The sequence below is a fragment of the Corvus kubaryi genome, unplaced genomic scaffold, assembly GCF_017639235.1.
Source record: "Corvus kubaryi isolate FWS band 111438036 unplaced genomic scaffold, C.kubaryi_AGA036_p1.0 split3-73, whole genome shotgun sequence".
Classification (NCBI taxonomy): domain Eukaryota; kingdom Metazoa; phylum Chordata; class Aves; order Passeriformes; family Corvidae; genus Corvus; species Corvus kubaryi.
The window spans coordinates 23,870,870-23,892,421 of NW_024582091.1; positions in this window are offsets into that span (position 1 = coordinate 23,870,870).

Sequence of the window (21,552 nt, forward strand, 5' to 3'; positions counted from 1 at the left end):
TAGTATGCTTTGTATCATAGTTGCAACAGAGAAAAGCAGAACTGTGTATTAGAAGTCTGTTTAGTCAGTGTGGAAAGGAGGGCTGGATTAGACGGATCTTTGTAGGTCCCTTCCAGCCCAAACTCTTCTGCATTGCGTGCTGCAAGGGTGCACACCTGACTGACACCAACTCACTGGTTACACCTGGCATAACAATTCCTTGCAGAATTGCACAGAATGGCACATTCACAAATGAGGGTGAGTGGGCTTGTTGCAGGTAGCAAGGCTTTACAGTGTGTTGTGAACTCTCAGTGCTGCATGAATCCCAAAGCTGACCTGTGGAAACTTTCAGTGGGAAAGACCATCCGACTTGGCTGCCAGTTCTTCAGACAGATTGTAACTCTGACTAATCTCTGCAGTACACTGAGTCCAAGTGGAGCTCAATTCATACAGATTCTACTGACCCAGTTTGGAGTAAATCTTCGGGTAGTTCAGAGAGGGAACAAAGTCAGTATCGTATGTGCAATCTGCCCTGTGCAAACATACCACTTGCATTGGCAGGTTAGAATGTGGCTGGTGCCTTTTATTTTTTTTTGGAAGAGACACTATTTTAATGGGTCATGAATAGATATTCCAGCCTGATTTTATGAGGTTCTATCACAGTTCAGGGAAAAAAAAATAATAAAAAGACCACTTTTTTCTCCCCCAGAAGTTCAGAAGGCTCATTTGAAACTAATTTTAATTATAAATTTCCAAGGAACTAAAGTATGTTAGAGGTGGAGATGACAAAATCTGCTGCAAACACCACTTTTACTCTGGATCACCCTGTTTTTCTCCTCTATAATATGCTCCAAAAGAAACTGGGCTAATAGCTACAAAATCTAGGGTGAGGCATCCATAACCTCTTCCCGAATCCATTATAGCTTTGCACAGACACCTAGGTTTAGCAAGCTCTAGAGAGCTTGCTGCAAAGTAAAGGCAAGAAAAAGTCTAAATAAAATGTGGAAAGTTCCAGCAAGTTAGAAGAAATAGTAATTATTATGGTGGTCTGAATTGTCATACATCACTGACATACATCTCTGTAACTTCTCTGAAGACCGCGGGATCCAGACTCTAAAATAAAGGATGGAATCCAGCTGCAAATTAAGCAAGATTAGGTTTTCCTCCTTTTCTTGCTTGCTTTCTTGCCTTGAGAAAAACACATGCTATTAATTTTGCCTTCCTCTGTACAAGAAGGTAGCAAGTATGCAGGCCATATCCCTGGACAGAAGTAAAAGAATACTGGGATCAGATGATTTCCAGTGGAAAAACATGAAGCAAGTGTCTGCAGTTTATGAGATGGCCACCCAGGTGTGAAGTTTCTTGCCTGATTTAGAGGGTCAGCAACAAAAATACAGACAAGAAGTCTAAGAGGGGTTAGTCCTAATGGGAGCTAAGAGAAGGAAAGGCAGTTTCTGTGCTGTATTTCCTGCTGTTGTATCAAAGGGGAAGAGCCCTTCTGTCAGCTTGCCACCGTGGATTTACAGCCAAATTTGGAAAAGTACTGTGCTTGCCCAATAATGACTGCCATCACTGGTAGCTAAAGAGCACTCAGCTGCAGCATGCAGAATGCACTTAGTCATCCCTCCAGTTGTATACTATCTTGGAATGTCTTTTGAGAAGCTGGTGCACCAAATAACAGAACCAAATAAATGTGTAGAACTGTTTTCCCTGACAGCATGAGTCATGCTCATCATCCTAATTTCCAGTTAACTTTCTAACACTGTAGTGTGATTGTCACCTTCATCAGGTGTGGTTCAGTCTTACAGAAAGTTGCAGACATTTGACCTCAGTCACAACACATTTCAAACTACAGTAACATGAAGGAAGTGTAATCTTGTGACTTTATTTCTCACGACATTTACCACCAACATACAGAAACTCAGATAAAATCCTCAGATGTTAATTCACCTAAGGCCCTAGAGACCAACACACCACACTGCAGCCATCTCAGTGACAGCAAATAAATGTCAAATAAATAACCACTAGTGCTGATAAAATAAGTGTACTTAGTTGTAGATGCAATTGTACAGGACAATAGGTATAAACACACACAGTTTCATGAGCATGAGGAAATGACATTCAAGTCAGAGAAAAAGATAACCACAATCCCCCATGCTGCCTGGATGCTCTGCCTACTCCAGCTCTGCTGGAAAAATTCCAATTTTGGAGGATCTTGAATAGTTTGAAGTGATTAAAGTGATTTTATAGGCTGTGGAAAGTTCTCCCTACCATTTAGACACCTACCTGACACCTGGGCTTATTTAGACACTTAGGCTCAAATATGAGATAGAAAATCCCACCAAGGAGTTATGTGTTATCTGGTGGGCAGAAATGTCATTCTGTGAGATATCAGAGATTAGGGAGTTCCCTTATCAGCCTGTCACTTCTTATGACTTCGGTGGCGTTCTGCTTACATGGCTGTGTTGCTGCTGGGATAAGATCCATCACTACTCCTGGCTACTCCTGGCTTGCCTTATTACCTCCTCTTCCCCGGGGATAACAAGATGCCTTTGCCATCCTTACCATTTTCCTGAATTACAATAATCATGAGAACAACATTTGTATTGTAGGCTGTAGAGGCACAAAATCATATACAAAAGCTTCCTCACAGCTCTCAAAACACTTGCACTGAACTATCCAGTTTTATAGTAAGAGAGAGAAGATGCAAAGGAAATACTCCAGAACTGGTTGACTGTGGTGCTGTGTGAGTATGTGAGAGAAGCATGTTCAAATCCCTGATGCAGAATGGAAAATCGGGGTAGAATCAGGTAGAGCAGGAAGATGCACCTGGGTCTGCCACATGCCTGCCTTGTCCCTTCACCACCCAGCTATTACAGTGACGAATTCATCCCACCAGCACACACAATGGATAGAACATTCCTGATTTAATTTCAACAAAGAACAAAAACAAATCCTTAAACCTCAAAGTAGTCATGTAGCAGAATTGCTGTCCCCTAGTCAGCTAATGTTTACTGGCATCTTTCCTGGTCTCAGTTACTTTAGTTACTGCTTGCCATAATTGTCCTTGCCCATTACACACTAGAAAAGGAAAAAGTAAAAGGAAAAACTACTCTAAGGGTGTTCCCACTTCCAGCAGCAAGTGCATGCTTGTAAGCAAGGTCTCAGGTAGCATGAAGTAATTTTCTGGTAAGTTTCTGATGAGTTTCTGACAAGCCAGTACTGAAGAAGGGTCTCCATCAAAACAACACTGGAATCTATTTCAGAGGCACACTCGTGTCTTCATCACATCCTCTCTTGTCTAGCAACATCTTGCTATATCCTCAAGTTTGATTTGCCCATAGCCATGTCTATCTGTTGTGATTGGACCCTGGGAGGCAGCTAAACACTGCACAGCTGCTTGCTCACCACCACCCCTCCAGCCCCAGCAGGATGGGGGCGCAAATCAGAATGGTGAAAGTGTGGAAACTCAGGGAGATTGACATAAAAACTGTTAAACAGGTAAAACAAAAGCCACAAGCACAAGCAGAGCAAAATATAGAATCCATTCACTACTTCCCATGGGCAGATAGGTGTTCACCCTGAAATGGGTTTCAATCATTACCCAGGAGAAAGGGACTTATACATATTATTTAAACATTTCACTCTCCTTAACAGCAGTAGCATAAAATTGAAGTGCCAACTTGGAAGAAAAAAAAAAGCCTTGCAGAAAGCAGGGTAAGGATATGGAATTAGGGTTTGCAAACTTTAATCAGTTTTAATTGAGGATCATAACCCTTGTTTCCAATCATAACCCAATTGTTTCCAATTACATGGGACTCTGTTTATTTGTTCCTGTTTATCAAGGACATGTCTCTGATCCTCAGGAAAGAAATTCTGTGGATGCTTAAATGTGAACCATGACTGGGGAGAACCTCTGAAACTTTTCACTTGTCAACACACAGGAAAAGAACTACAACACTTTTCTCTTGTTCTTTCTAACATGTGGTATGATAAATAATAGCCAAATAATAAGTAGGAAAAATAGTGATTTCTTGTAAACAAGTAAGAATCCATTCCCTCTACATCAGGAATTATTATGTCGAATTCTACAGTTTATTTGAGACTAAGTGATAGCTTGTGGTGTGAATGAATCTACCACTAAATTTTATTGCTAAATGGGTTTAGTCATAAGTATACTTATTAGAATGTGAAGAAGACAAGTATCACTTGAATAACTGTCTCCACATCTTCACAGTGACGAGTCAAATTAATTGCACATATTTGGTATCAGAAATACAAACGTTCCAATAATATTTGAAGTTTCATGTAATTATCAGTAAATAATATTTGTCATGTAGTTGCCTCAGTAAGGAACTAAGGTGTACCAAGGCTGTCATACTAATGCCAAAAAGAGGGCATAAGAGTGATAAAACAGCAGAATGTCTTCAGTTTCTTTCCTTAATCCCTGGGTTACATAGCAGAGAACAAAAGAGCCCAGCTGTACCTTTTCTTGCACCCCAGACAAGGTGATCCAATTGCATGTGACTTCAGACTCAAAAATCTCACCGTAATGCTTGTGAATCATTAATTCAGAGGGAGCTTTGTCTGACCATCTGCAGATGTCTGCAGTATGGACTTCTACATGTGAACTACTTTTCCAGGAGCTCTTACCAGTCAGGGGACAGGCAGGCTCACAGTGCAGCTCCTCTCATCCTGTAGTAAGTAGCTAAAACAGATCAGACAAAGAGAGCTCATCTGAGAGTGAAGGTACTTTTTTCAGAGTCCCCATATTTGGCCTTTGCAGGCAAATCTTAAGGTCTTTTTTCTCTCTGAATAATGCAGCTAAGGCACACGTATAATCAGTAGGATCACAGACTGTGGTAGAAGTAGGAACTCATCTGCCTGTTCCCTAACAGACAAATTTTTAGACATTTGTTTTTCAAATATGGACTCCAGTTAAGACCTACTGCAGTTTTGTGAGAAAGGATTGTAATGAACTCCAGAACTATGAAAGTAAAAGAAAACTACTTCTTATTATATTGGAAAATAAACCTTCTTCTGGCCTAACTGTTTAGGGTTTTTTTACATTGGTAATATACTGTGAGTCTTAATGTTAAAATGAATAATGGCTAAAACCAACCAAAGATGCGAAGAGATTTAAGTTATCACTTAACCATCAAATGAGTGCTTATGCAGCATAATATTGTGAAAGGTAGTGTCATAAAATATATATTCTTTTGTATTTCTTTTTACAGAAAAAACATATGTAGTGGCTTGAACAATTGTGTATGGTTTGCCACAATGACTGTCATACAATTAGACAATTAGGTTTGGTTACTTGCAGAGCACATCTTCACATGCATTCACACATGGCTTTGTAACCTGGATAAGTGACTAATTGCTTAAGATGTTCATCTCTATATATACCTGATTTGAATATTCACTTAGAATAGAATCAAAATCCCATCTAGGTCAAAAAAGGATTATTAATAATAAGGTAGGCTCCCAGGGAACTGGTGCCCTTTGCACAGTGACAGGGAATCTAGCTGATTCATGACCACTGGCAATCCATGTTTTAAGATAAAAAACTTCCCAAAGTGCAAATCTCACATAATGGATGGCAGGTCACTTTCTCTTGAACACACTTCACTGCTTTACTTTTATCTCTAATCAATACTGCCACATCTGTGTCAAATTTCTGAAGAAAAAAAAAGTAAAACACAAGACAGTCTCTGTAAAAACAATAGATACAAAGAGAATAAACACACAGTTATTAAAATATGCAAGAAAGCAAATGAAGTCTACATGACAAAATGGTTCTAAAACACACATCACTTCTATTACAGTTGAACTACTGGAAGAGTGTTTAGCATGCCACAGCAAAGAGGAGAAAAAGTGTACACCAACCTGTCTATAATTCATATAACCCTTAGCTACTGCCATCAAAATGCAGCTTTCCGTGAGAGCACAGTGAGCAGATTGTCACTCTCTTACCCTTCTGCCAGGCAGATTCGCTTAGCTTTGTAATTTTACATATGTGTAGGTTTCTGCTTGATGCACTACAGTGAAAACTCAGCTACTATGTCTATTCTGCATCTCTGCCTTTCTGAGTGAGCTTTCATTGCTAACCTTAAACAGATTATGAGTATACTTCTGGCAATATGCATTAACAGAACAGATTTTGAAATACATCAGCTTGAACGTAAACATGTCTTTATGAGCAAGCCCAAGAGAGATCATTTCTAGACATTCTCACCTCCACAACTGCTGCTGTAATGGAAAGTCCGAACTGCAGTTTTTTGGTTCTTTTAAGTCACTGCTGCTGTTTTTGTTACAGTCCTCCCACAGACAAAAATTGATTTGGAGGTACAGGAGCTGTTGTTGAACTCATTTGCTTTTTAGTATTTTTTATTGCATTGGGATATTGGTAAGGCAGTTGTACAAGCTGAAAATGTCCTGGAAACTATTGAGTCATAGGTAAAAATGCTTGCAGAAATATTTTGAGGGCCTAATTTATATGTGATTATTTTATGTTGAAGCAGAAGTTGCTTATAGACGATTTGTCTTCTTTCTTGGGAGTTGTGGGCTGTGCTCTGGAAGATGATGTTGACAAAGAAAATAATGGTAATTGAATTTTTTCAAAAGAGGGGTTGGATTGAGTTTTGGCTTGAGGTTAGGATATGTTCTTAGTTTAGCAGAGCTACTTCAAACATCGCTAATTAGAGAAGCATTAACATAAGAACAACATTTCAAATTCATTGATGTCATCTTGCTAACAGATTTGGATACACGGGCCATAATCCCACTGAAAATCAAGAGCTGTTTTTTCCAGAATGGGGAAGGCCCACATGTCCAGATCTGTTTTCATGGTTGGAGAAAATGGGGGAGATGGGAGGGGTGGGATCAGTTCTTAATGGTCATTTTTCTTCCCAGGAATCATCAGCAATAATGAACTACACAGAACATCCTTGTATCAAGCATCAGACTGGTTTTGGTTTGTGACTGACTTATTGGTCAGGAATAGAGCTTAGTATAAAATCTCAGCAGTTTTTGTGTCCTACATGACACTGATATCACTGATAGGTATTGTCCCAGAAAGAGCAGCTACAGTGACCCGGAGAGAAAACAGGCTCCCCTCTTGCATTTAGAAGGCTTTAGGCATACCTCTTCCGTTTTTGACCAGTATGCTACATTTTACTGTGTGCTACATTTTTGTCATATGAATACACACCAAAATGCTTTTTTTTCTTCTTAAGCCAGTGCCCTCAGTATTAATTTGCTCAGGCTGGTTAGAGTGTTTCAGGATCGATAGGGTATTTTCACTTGCTTTACTTCAGATGTATAACATTCCTGGTGCCTGCACAGCAAATGTCACATCGGCAAGACTGAAAGAACATGATGTATCAAGATGGTTTATTACCAACTCATATGATCCCAGCCCTCTAGCAATCCAGTACCTAGTAAAATTATTAATACCTAATAAAAAGACTTATTGCAGCTCTGAAGCTAGTGATTGTTTTTTAATTACATATTTCTTTTGATTTAATAAGGTAGTAAATATTTTCTTCATCTCTCCTTAAAGAGAAATATGCATTTCATGTATTGGTACCCTTTATGTAGGTTCTTTATATTCCATGCATAATCATCACCATATTTACCCTGGGTCACATCAACCTTTTAGCCATCTTTCTGCATTATTTTTGCTATCTTTACAGAACATCAGTTAGTTTACAAGTTGTAAAAAGAATTCCTTAAAGGATAAAAGATACACAAGTTCTTCCTTGGTGTGAATATACTGCAGAGTAAGGAAGACCCTTACACAAGTCATGGCACATTTGTTTTCTTTCCAGCTCATCACTGCGAATAGGAAGTTATGGGGTCTGAGGCTGCACATGCACTCAAATTTAAGATAGTACTGTAGCTTGCATAGGTTGATGCCATGCCTGAAGATAAACAGCACTGAATTGCTCAAAGCATGGGATTCAAAACAAACCTGCCTCTCCTTCCAGTGGCTGAACCACTCAGCTTCTCTCTTCTCCCTGTCACACATGCCCACTGTAGGCGCCTCACCTTTAGCTAAGTCACTCCTTAAACCAGGCATATATAGGCATATCCAGCCTCACACAGTCAGCCTAGTCACAGCCCCACATGAGAAGGTGTCCATGCCCATGCTGGTCCAGGACCTTGCTTTATGCTACAAATTTCTTCTGCCCTCTATGTTCTCTACATATCCAGTGTTGCATCCACACAGCAAAATTAATAGTCTTCTGAAATGTACAGTTGAGAGAGCGGCCATCTTAGAAACCTGTGTACTTCCCAGTCACATTAATTGGCTGAATGCCAGGGTGAGGTCAAATGAAAAGGGTTAATTTTGTGGTTGTGCAAAAACAAATTCAGCATCTTGAAATGTGCCATTGGTCATGCTTTTCTGTCATCCATCTTGATGCTATCAGTAAGAACATGGATCTCCACTGGAATTTTGGCTTATTCAGGCTCTTTATATCCAGAGGTATTTGCAGTTTGGACTGCACAAACTCATGAGAACACATTGCTAGGAGTCCCTCTACAGCATCAGCCCCCACAACGTTGCATCAGCACATTCATTGCCAGATGACAATAGGAAGACAGTCAAAAGCAGCATGGGGACAGGGACAGACAGGTAAGATAGGAGAAAAGTGTGGGAACTCCCTGTGCTGAACAGAATGCTAAATAAATTATTCATGCAATTACACCCTGAAAATAGTCAAGAATGCTTGGTAGTTTGGTGACTTGGCACCAGTTAATATTTGCTTTCTGCTCACATAACCCAAGAATCTAATATAACCCATTCTGGTTTGGTTAAACCTGCAGCTTCGAATTCAACCTTCCCAGTTACAAACCTCATTAAAAGAAAGAAACCAGTTAAACAAGCCGTGAAGTGTGTTACTGCAAAGAAAGAGCTGTAACTGCAGCCTGTCCCTAGGGGTTATTCCAAAAGCCTAGCACGCACTAAGTAGACATTCTGCCATGCTATAGACTGTAAACATAGTCCTTGTGTTATCCTCTTCACATTTTCTTAGGAGAGCAAAAGTTGCATGTCAAAAGTGCTTATTTAATTGTGGCACACACAAGACATGGTGTGGTGGGTTGGCCACGGCTGGATGCCAGGTGCCCACCCAAGCTGCTCTATCACTGCCCTCCTCAGCTGCACAGGGGAGAGAGAACGTAAGTAAGGGCTCATGAGGAGAGATAAGGGCAGGCAAAGATCAGTCACCAGTTACTGTCATGGGCAAAACAGGCTCAACTTGAGGAAAATTAATTTAATTTATTACCAATCAAATCAGAGTAGGGTAATGAGAAGTAAAACCAAAATGGGGTCACAAGTCCTGCTGGCAAATCTGCTCCAGTGTGGGCTCCTCTCTCCACGTGTTCACAGGTCCTGCCTGGAGCTTTTCCAGCACAGGCTTCTCATGGGGTCACAGTATCCCTCAGGCATGGGGTCCTCCAGGGGCTCCGGGTGGATCTCTGCTCCAGAGTGGACTCCATGGGCTGCAGAGGGGCATCCTGCTTTACCATGGTCGACACCAGAGGCTACAGGGGAAACTGCTCTGGCACCTGGAACACCTCCTCCCCTTCCTTCTGCATAGACCTTGGTATCTACAGGACTGTTTCTCTCACATATTCTGACTCTTCTCTCTGGCTGCAGTTGTGCAGGCGTTTTTGCCCTTTCTTAAATATGTTATCCCACCGTCGCTGATGGGATCAGCCTTGGCCAGCAGTGGGTCCATTTCTGTAAACAGTTGGTGTTGGATTTATCAGACTACAGGGGAAGCTTCCAGCAGGTTCAACAGAAGCCAGCCCTGTAGTCCCTCCGTTACCTAAACCTTGCCACACAAACCCAGTAAACATGGGTAGGTACCAGGGCATAAAACACATTAACAACATCATAAAATATGTAATTGGAACACCTAACTTAGTTTCTACCAGTATATAGTCTCTTTGGGTTTTTCGCTTTGTTATTCTACTTAATGAGTTGCATTAGTGGCTGTCTATGCTGAGATGTAAATCACTTTAGATGGGATTAATTTTGTGTGTCTAAGGCCACCTTGACACTGAGGGCTGCAAACTCAAAAGCACATCCTGTCTGTAAATGTCATTCCCAGCTCTAAGTCTCTGGTGCTGCCTTCCTTTTACTCCATGAGACAGATTTACACATATCTCTAGGCTTCTAGGCCCACACAGCTGAAATGTTTACCATGACAGAAAGCAAAGTCTCTTTCTCCCCACTTTTCATGTACCAGGCTGTGTGGCTAGAGAGTGGGCAGAGTAATAGGTCATGGTGAAGTGATACAGTGCAGTGCCCTGCTACTGCTTGCTGCAGAAAACAAAGCAACAGCTCTCAGTCTTTATTTGAAAGAAACACAAGAAAAAAACCAACCCTTTCTGTTGAAGCTAATGGAGTATTGCCTCAGTAAACTTAGATGGTTTAATCCTAAGTTAATAGGGAAAAAAGAATATATATATGGAGGAAGACAATCAGTAATGAAGCCAAATACCACATTTTTCAGGATTCTTTATTTAAATGCAAAACTATTCTCTGGTGAACCATGTCCAAAGGAAGAACCTGTCTCTGGTCTGAAGGGCAGTCCTTGGATGGCTCACAGAGCACTGTAATTCTCTAAACTCCAGTGACACAAGGCAAGCCACAGACTTTGCTCCATCCCTTAGGAAGTCTGTTTTCCCTCTGCTCTTTGATGTAGACACAGTATATGAAGAGAGAACAGCCTCATGGTTTAGGCACAGCTGTGGTCATCAACAGTGCTGAGTCTTCTTCATGGTCATCCACAGATCTGCTGCCCAAGCTGAGTTGTACAGCTGCAATCTCTGCCTTTTGCTGCTAACTACCTGAATGGTACAAACCCTCTCAGTGGCAGTTTTGAAGCTATGTTGCTGAGGGGATGCAAAGTATTTTAAAAATCCCTCTTAAAATTCCTAACTAGTGCCAATGCATTATAAAAGGCTTTCTTCAGGCCACTCTTTTACTGTTGTTTGGTCAATTAGGGTAAATGAAAAGACAATGCCTGTGATTTTCCACTCCATCCTTTTAGTTTCACATTAATGTAATAGAGCAATTAACACTTGAGGCTTCAGCCCCTGCACCTGCCAAGCTGGAGTGAGCAGTTGTGGCTGGGCCACTGGGAAGGCAGAGCTGCAGCAGCTCCTGAGTGAAGGAGGCAGAGCTGTGAGCCAAGCTCCCGGCTGCACAGCCTGGGCAGGGAAGCTCTTTGATGTGCACCGAGATGCAAACAGGAGGTTGAACCTCAGTAATAAATAGCAACACTGCATAGTAATAGCTGGGAATTACTAAGTGCTTCACTGTTATATAATGCCAGTCATTTTGCAAACGCTAACCCCTGCTATTAAGTGTGCGTACTGTGAGCTTATTACTTAGTTTATTTTTTTATGTGTTTTGGTTTTTTTTTTTTAATCTGGAGCAGTTCCTCAGTCCAGCTCACAACATAGCCCACACCTAGTTATGTGAACGTTAGTACCTAGATTTTGATGGTGCTGATAACGGAGGCAGGGAAAGGGAGATCTTTGCACCAGTGTAGTCCTTGAAGCCCTCATATTGTTAAACCACAGGTTTAGGCAAAATTATGTGTAATTCCTGACTCCTATATTTAATTCCTGACTGGAGCAATGCAGTCGTGATTAAGATTTTACTGCCCTTCATTACAGTCTCATTCCCCAGAGTTGTAAGAACAATTAAAAGGCCTTTTTCCATGCCCTTGACATGACCCTTTCAAAAGTAGGTTAGGGCTCACCTTTCGCCTTCTCCTGCCTCACTGCTATTAAAAACAGGATTGAATTTTACAGCCACTAGATCTACTTAGAGTTACATTATGATTCATAAATTCCCTGAGGCGGAGACTGGAACAGATCTGTTGCTGGTACAAACTGGCACAGCTCCACTGATTTTGACAGTAATTTGCACCACCTCACCTGTGCATGTTTTTCAAGGCACCATGTTACCATTCAAGCAGTAATAAAATGAATGGGTCATTATCGTGAGCGCTGTACTCGTGCTGGCTACAGCAAAGATACATGAGGCATGGATTTGACTCAGTATTTCTTTGGCTGATGGGGAAATCATGGTCCTACAGATAAACAATATGTTTTCTGTTTGTTCTTTTATCAATATCTGGATAGAACATATGGAGGAGGTTTTGAAAGCTTTCTTCCAAGCAAGGTTGTTTTCCACTTCTGAGCTGCCAATTAACCATGAGAAATCCGTTCCCTGGAATGACAGAACAAGCAAGATGTACAGCAGGAATAGTACGGTCTGTTGCAATAAATTACAGGTTTCTTTTTCATGTGCAGCAGTAGAGGCAGCACTGATGCAATTAGCTACAGCTGGTTATAGAAAGAAAACATGCATCTGTAGATGGCTCGGGCTGGAGGGAACTGAGATGTGTTCTCTGGAATTTATCACCGTAGAGAGAGCAGGGGGGGGAAAAACCAGCAATTTTCATTCCTGGCTACAACAAACTTTAATAACCTTTATTTCCCCCCTGTTAAACTAACTTAACCTAATAAACACATTTAGTCCATTACATAGCAATTAGCAAATGCATCTAGGTCATCACAGATGCTAGGAAGGATACGAAGGGTCCATTTTCTGGAATAAAGGATTTGAAATAATTATTTTCTGAAGTAAAGAGCTGAAGTGCGCCATATGCTGTATGCCCTTTTACCTCTAGCCTTCAAATATCCCATTTAATTTTGTTGTAAGAAAGGCTTGGGGCTAATTTGCCGGCAAAGCACTTGCTGAAGGCTGCTCAGAGTTTGCATGTTCCCAGGTATCACAGTTTCCAGAAACATAGGTACAAAGGATATGGCATACATGCATGATTTTCAGCACCAGACTCATGGCGTAGCAGAGCTTGTCTTCACGAATGTCCTGGTTACAGACTTATTTTGTCTCTGCCTGTTTTACCTGCCCCTTTTAAAAAAATCTCTATTCATTCATTGTTTTCTACCACATTCCTCCAACAAAACATGTGATTATCTTTAATTTTTTTCTTTGAGAAACATGGGGGTTTTTTACTTCTAGAGACAACACATTTCCCCAAATAAAGCTGCACCTAAATGTTCTCATCTGCTCAGTAAATCTGATCTAAAAAAATTATAAAAGAGAATTCTGTTTTTCTGTGTCTGATTGATGCTTGCTTTCTCTTTTCAATTTCCCTTTCCCCAATTTTTTTTATTTTCATGCTTCTATGAAAAGTAAAATTAAACAAACCTTTTCCTCTGAAACTTTCTGTAGCAAGGTTTCTCCTTAGTCTCCTGCTTTGTTTGCCTCTCTCATTGCTCTGGCCCTCATCCTTTATGCAGTATTATCTGCCAAGGTCAGGTGTGACAGAAAGGAGTGAGAGATCTGCCAGACCAATTCTTTCTGCTGTTGCTTGTAAGTGACTTTGAGCAAGACGTGGTTGCAAACAGAATATTTTCTCAAAATCTAAGTACTTCTGCCACTACACCCCAGTTTCTCATTATCTGTCAGTCCTACAGCTCACCTACTCCTGTAGAAACATCTTCAATAGGCGCTTCATTTTCTGTGCTTTGCAATGTACTTAAATTAGTGGGCTGGATCTTTTTCATTTCTCTTATGCATGAAACACTAAAGTCTGGGAAGTATAAGAGAATGATAGCCATGAACATTAATATTTCTCAACAAGGTAAAATGTTAGAATCCTTCCATGTGTTTGAGTAGTAGAATGCGTTTCATGGCTTCAGCATCATAAGAGCAGCTTATTCAGCTACTTTTGCTATTACTCTGGGTCAAAATAACATGGCAATGGCTAATTTGTCCTTTCTTAGGCTAAACTCAGAACCTGGGTTTAAAACATCACAGGGTGGGAAAGGAGAGGTGACCTTGAGCATTGGTATTTAAGCCCAAAATTCAAAAGGGACTTCTGGACTTTTATCCCATGCTTAACCTATGTCTAAACTGACAGTCCAACAAAAAACCACAAAGAAGATTACACCAATGCAGCATGATCACTGATTTGCCACTTATTTTTAAAGTTGTGTTTTAAAGTAAAATGCTACTTCTTAGACTTCCTCCCTTGTTACACAGCCTACTTTAATGTTCCACCAAAACAAAAAAACAACTGTTCCCACATTAGGCATACATTAGCTGTGGAGGAAAAAAGGAAAAACATTTTATTATTACATGCTTTGGAAAAGGAAAGGAGCCAGGGTGTGTGCCTAGACAAATTTCTATAATCTCCACACCTATAATTTACTTCAGAAATGTGTGGTTACCTTGAAGAAAAGAGGGATCTTCCCAGCTTGCCAGTATAATGAATGATTCAGGTGTGAATGGAAACACATGAAGGGAAAAATAAAGATCTAAGGAAGACTGAGTTTAAAAACTGTAAGGCTAAACAATGTCTCCTCAGACCTCACCCACTCAAATTCCTGCCCCACAACTCAGCAAAAGGAGACAAGCTGTCTTGATACTGGCACCCTACTGCATTCAAATAATAAGAAAGAAAGCAAATATTGAAACCCACAGGACAGATGGCAAAGGAGGTATTTGAAGTTTTCAGATCATCCTGTAAGTTAAAAACAGATTTTGACAAGCTTCAAGCTATTGAAAATGGATCCAAGCAAGACTTGAGTCTGCTGCCAATTACTATCTCCTTAATTACAATCAATTTCTGCTGTGTGCTCACCAGAAGGAAGAAAAACCGCCCTAACTTTTGTATTGGAAATGGGAAGTACAACCTGTACTCATACATTTCATTCATGATACTGAATGCAGAAGATGTTCAGAACACAAAGTAACTGTGGCTACTTAATTTGGTCATGAACAGAATACTTTATACCAACTGCTCCCAAAAAGGATAACAACAAAGTCTGTTTTCCTCATTACTCATTGCTTTGGAAACAATCTTTACAAATCCCACCAGTAATGGAAGACTACAGTGAGTCCAAATAGATCACTTAAAGTGAACAAAACCCCCTCATATTCCATATCAGAAATTAGCAGTGCATGCTGATGTGCTCGGTTTGGATATTGTCTTCAGTGCTTGTCCAAGAATCTGGTAAGAAGGGAGAATAAATCCGTCAAGCCCGGTATAAAATCTACCAGCAGTGTGACACATTTCTTTAGCATTCCAGGGGACCCTGCTTCAGCTGGCATCAGCTGTCTGCAAGCTGGTTGTCTCAGGCTGAGCTAATCACCTGAGGCTTCTTCATCAATAGCAGCCTGTTCAGGAGATGGTTTGGGACACCATTGTCGGATATCCTGCATGTGTCTCTCCGCTGAATGTGGAGGCAGTTTGGGCTGACAAGGCTAGGCTGAGGCTGTAATTCAGCTGTACAGCAAATACTGCCTTAGGGCTCCAGCCTAAGTGTGGTCACATGTTTTGATGGCTCAGTTTTTTATCAGTGGGTCTTGCACCAGACCTGGCATTATCCACGCTCTTGCAGACAGAGAAAGTCAGCATAAAGCAGCATAAATGTACAGCGTGGGCTCTGGCCAACCTGATGGAAAAGCAGAGGTGCAGCTGCATGGGATGAGGCTCAGGTTTGGGCACTCCATAACGAATAGGGATGGTGAAACACATCCTGGGGCACTGGCATTTCAGCTGTCAGAGAGCCAAAGGCCCTTTAGGGAGCAACATAGAGAGCCTCGGGGAAAATAGGTCTGTGGCCTTCCTGTCCCTCTAGGCTGGGGTGGCACACTGTTCAGCTTTTGGGAGAGGAGTGAAGTACTCAGGCTGGACTATCACCAGTGGGAGATGGCTGCTCTCTCACCAGGCAGTAACACCAGACCTCCTCTCCCTGCCTCCTGCAGCAGGGTTCATGCCTGAGTTTCTGCCTTTTCCATGTGAGAGAAGGGTGGGGGGGGAAAGGAGCAATCAGCTCTGTAAGATTTTGGACCCATGAGCAATTGACTCATGTCATCCATCCCTTTGATGTACCGGGGCTGTTTGTGGAGGCAGAGGATCACAGCTCGGCCCTGGACAAGCTGATTGTTTCAATCAAAGATTTAAATGAGTGCCACATGCAAATACAAAGAAATAAGGCTGAGCTCCAGAGCAGGCTCCACCCTCCTGGGACCCCTTGAGCACCCAGTGGCATGGAGGTGTTGTAAGGCTCTCCAGCCATTGGGAAAAATTCCTTACTGCAGCCTAGCCTGTCCATCTACCCTGAAGACAGTCCACACTTTTAAGAACTCAGGAGCTCAGGGTTTATGTTTTAAAGCAAATTTCCCAAGTTTCTGTGTCAGCTTGGTGCCTATCTCCTGCAGGGTGTTGTCAGGATAGAGTTACAGACCCATCTTGTGCCCAAGTGTTTCCTAAGAGGCAGCTCTCAGGTGCTCTCTGCTTCATGTGCAGGTGGGTTTCAAACTCACTGTAAGGCATCCCTGCCTGTCTCATGTTGGGTGCCTGAGGGTCTGGATCACACCTCAAGCAGCATCTTGACTCCAGTCTTGTGGGTCTCAGCTCCTCATGGGTAGGTTTCTCAGAGTCTACAGCAGTGGGAGTCATGAAAACAAGGGACAGTAATACAGTCCTCAGAGTAAGATCTGTGGAAGAGCCATGAGATAGCTTGGGAGCAAGGAAACGCCACTTGTACATCCAGAACTCTTGTTAACTTACTAATAACACTGTAATAATATGTTCACATTTTACTTTATTGCACAGCCCAGAACTGCAGATTTTGTTCCACATCTCTGTTCAGTCCTAAGAGAAGATTGATGGTACTTGTATGTAATTGCTTTTTGTATCCCTCCTATTGAACCCAAGTATTTGATATCTATTTGAACATCATGACAGAGTCCAAATAGCAAATACAAGGAGAATTGAAAACAGGTTGCTTGTTTGTCCAAAAGTAGGCAGCTCTGCCTGGTGAGAATTTGTCTTTTGTGCTTCCAGTAAATTAAATGATCTTGAGAGCTATCTGTGCTGCCACCAAGTTGCTACTCCTCACCTGAGCTGTCCAGAGATGATTCATCTTTTAAAACATGTTTTTGTATTCGTGATATCCAAAGAGGAGTTGCCAAGTAATTTGGGTGGAAAGTTTTGCACTGCTTTTAGGAATGTGAAGCTAAGTCTTTTAATCCTGGTCTGGCCTTCGAAAGCTTGGAGAAGGAAAAAACACACATGGCAAGAATAGCATCATACAAATCCCATTTTAGTTTATTCCAGTATTTACCAAACAGCAGGCATTCACTCTGTAAAAAATATGAAGGACCAGAAGCATAGGAATAGGTGGAGACAAGGGAAAAGATGCAGGAATCTTCAGATATGCACACATGAAAACATGTACATTTTAATGTAATAGAGCAAGGACATGATTGATTCTATGTAAAAGGGAATCTGCTTCTGAATTTAAGCAGGCTGCTCTTGTTCAGGGCTCCAGATTTGGAACTATCCAATTACATCAGGCTCAGGCTTGTGTTTGAGTGCTTTTCTACCTTTTACTGCTCAATAAAACACTTTGGAGATGTGAACAGGCTATAGTGTAGATGTAGATATGCCTTTCTGAGTCAGCAGATAGCCTAAAACAATCATTTCAGAGCTGCAGCTCTTTCCCTCCCTCTCCAGGAGGTATTTACTACAAGTTTTACCGCCTTGACACAACCTATGCCGGGAACACTGTGCAGGACAGAGGAATAAAGACCATACAGTGTCTGTCCTTCCTAAGCAAGTAGAGCCTTACCTGCTGCTGGCAAGGCAAGGCATGCTGCCAGATTAACACTTTTAAGCAGAAAGACAATTATGCTGATGCTTCTGGCAATGGAGGAGTATCCTACACCATGGCTTCTGTTTCTCAAAAAAACCCCAGCCACTATCACACCATCTTGTTGAAGTCCTGGTGTGCAGTTCCATGGATTACTAAACACAGCTCTCTGGGACAGATAACAACAAACAAACATTTGTGAAATCACAATCAGAACTGTAAGCTCATCCTTGCTGTGCCACTTGTGTAAGACTTCCAGCCGGCATCATGTTTTGCACCAGCACAGGGGTCTGCCCATCTTGAGGAGCCCACAGAGTTGGGGCCTACTTATGACAATAACATTTGGCACATTAATGTTCCACAGTTTCTCCAGCACCTCTGCTCACAGTGTAACAATTTCGCAACAGCGTGCATGTAAATAAACATCAGAGCTGATCTGTGCTGTCTGAGCAAACCTCCAGCCAGAAACACCACACTTTATTGGAGGGAGCCACTGAGGCTGTCATGCTAATGATATGAAACAAACATAGTATTGTGGGGCTTAATATTGGCGAACACTTGCTTTTACTCTGCTGAGCATGTGTAGGTCTCATATGAAAAAATTACAACTGATCGATTATTTCTAATCATATTTCCTTCTTATGTTTTCCTCTCACCCTCCAGTTTTACCCTTCTCACACTTGAAAGTTAATATTGAAACACTGGCACGTTTTAATTTCTTTACTCCACCTTCTCTGACTTCTCAGTGCATAAACTATCTTGTGCAGGGACTGTGTATGTACAGACTTCATACTCTTCAGAAATACCTCATGACAACAATAGCTTCTCTGGATCCTGAGGGAGTGCATGGTCCCCATGGAGTGAGGCAAGGGGTACAAAATGCAAGAGCTCTGCATAGAAGGGTGGCATAAGCAGCATGCTAAGGCTAAAGTGACAATCCCTGAAACTGTGAATTTAAGTGAGAAGGGGACAACCTTATGAGTATGGCCTCAGGGCCTGCGGAAGGGTAACATATAGATCCAAACGTTGTATGCACGCATATGACTGAGCTCTAAAGCTATGCCAGCAGCAGAGGATTTGCTCCATCTTCCTGTTTTGCAAAAGCTCTCCTACATGGAGATCCATATCCATAGCTCAAGTCTTCAGGGAAGATGAGTGCCAGGCTTCATGCATGAACAGAAATCCAGGATGTTAATGTACAACTTTTGAGATTCACAGTGGCTATAAGCTTTCAGTGTTGGTGGGAAGCAAAGGCAGATAGTAGCATAGGATTTCTCAGGATAATTGGTCTTTGCATGAAGAAGAGGATTCACTGCATCCAACTTCAGATACTTGCAGTGCAGCAAGTTCTCCACAGACAATGAAGAGTAAACAGATACTTCTGGGGCAAGGTTAATCTTGTCCTCACGTAGATATCTAAAATAGGTCAGATGAATCATCTCCTGTGAGTATTTCTTTCCACTGACTATAAAGAGAGCCTGGCCTCAGATGTAGACCTCTGTATTACAAATGTCTAGAGTGAGGTGTACAGAGTTCGTCAGAAAAATATTCACTCCGGATGAACGTGCAGAAGCAGGCTCTATATTTAAAAGTCAATATTTAATGCATAGCAAAGTGTAAATATATCTTCAGGGTTGAACAACAGATATTAATAAATTTTGATTACAATCTCTAAGAGAACAAACACCTAGCAAATCAGCAGCGTGTTTCCTTCTCCTTAGTTCAATGTCCTTCCAGAAAATTGCTGCACTTTCCAGCTGAGCAGCAAAGGAAGCAGAGGAAAAGGTTATAGTTGTGTGTGTCTCCAGGGCTGTGGGTGTCAGTGGGAGCACACTCTTCTCTTGGCAAGGGACAACCTCTGCTTCCCAGCCCAGGGCTCCCCCAGCTCACACCACAGGCTGGATGTGTCACCAGCTGCCAACATTCCACCTGCTGTGACATGGCCACAGCATCATCAGGGCTAATGCCATGAGTTGATGGCTGCCTATTGTGATATGACCATGACATCGACAGGGCTAGTTCATTGCTGTGACATGGCAATTTCACCTTTCAAGCAAGAAGAAACAAAGCAAAAACCCCAACAACTAATAATGCTGAAGAGGGAAACTAATGCAAATTCCTCAGCAATTCAAGATTTAAAAAGTATTGAAGCAGTAGGTCCTATCTGCTGCCCAATTTTAAAGGTTTATGTGGTACTTGCTGCCCATATTTGTATGTTTGAAGGCTGAATTCTGGAAGAAAAGTGCTTTTCAAACTGACTGAAGGTAATATTTCACACTGTTGTAATTAAAGGCATGTCCAGTACTAAAACCTGCACCCAGAAGTGGCTGACAGTGATGAGGAGTGGCAGCAAACAGCAAGACTCGTGTCTTCCTTTACCTGAATGACCCCAAGTTGCAAAGTGGATCTTATTTGCTTACTTTGAACGAGGCAGCTGGAGACCATCCTGCCTGAGGAAAGACAACCAGAGTTTCCTTCATTTTATCAAATGAAGGGAACTCAAAACTGTGAATTTCCAGGAGAGATAGAGTGTTAATCCTCCTGACTTTATCAGGTTCTCCACTAGTTCCTCCTTGTTTGGACTTATGTCTACCACCTCCCAGTCCCTTCCAGGCACTGCCAATGCCTCTGAGTGGTATGACCACATTTTTCTGCTATGAAAATCTGAGAGCCTGGCTCCCAAGGGATCTTGCTATTGAAAATGCAGTGTTGGTCTTCTTGGGTTTGGGTTTCTTGTTGTTTGCCTCTGTGAGCAGTTTATTAAGTAATCAAATAACAGCATAGTAAATAAATAATGTCTTGCCTCACAAGGGCTGAAATATGCAAGTAGTAAGTAAGCCTTCTTAGATTTTACAAATATTTAATAAGTCAAAAGTAATACAAAATATGTGGTGACTAACCCTTGGGTGAAAATACTTCAGGATAAAGCACACTGGAAATTGGAATGGTTTGCTTCCTGTTATGTACAAAATGGCTGCAAAGGAGCTATTAAAGTCTCTCAAATAAATACAGTTCTTTGTGTGTTTGTTTGTTTCCAGTTAGAGGTATCCAGTCACTCAAAAGACCATGTGCTGTATAGCCTCCGCAGGGTTTGCTTTGTAGTACAGATAGTGCCTAACCACTACTTTCCTCTCTCGATCACTAACGAAAACAGACCATATAGAGATGAAAGTGTTCTAAATCAGTGTTCTGTGTCATTTCCCACTTACTTTGCACTTTTCTGACAGCTGAAAGGCTGCAATAAATTGAGTGCATGCACACCCACAGAGAATGACAGTACAACCATAACCTAGCATCTCAGGACATGTATTTTCTTCCCAGAGGGACTATATTAAAAGCAGGGGGTATCTTGGTGTTTTCTACTGTGATTTTAACATTTTTGATCAATATAATTTCTTTGAGAGTTGAGTTTTCCTACTACTTTTTAAAAATCCCAGAACAACAATTTTAATTAAAGAAATTGAAAATAAATCTGATACTATAACTAAATACAGTTTTATGCTATCACAAATAAACATCAGGCATCCAAGAAGAGAAGATTTTTTCCTCTTTTTCGCCTTTCCTTTCTTCTCTCTTTTCCTCTCTTTCCATTTTTTTCTTGTTTCCTTCCTCTTGCTCTTTTTTCTTTCTCTTTCTTTCTTTCTTTCTTTTTTCTTCCTTTCTTTCTTTCTCTTTCTTTCTTTCTTTCTTTTTCTTTCTTTCTTTCTTTTCTTTTTTCTTTCTTTCTTTCTTTCTTTCTTTCTTTCTTTCTTTCTTTCTTTCTTTCCTTCCTTCCTTCCTTCCTTCCTTCCTTCCTTCCTTCCTTCCTTCCTTCCTTCCTTCCTTCCTTCCTTCCTTCCTTCCTTCCTTCCA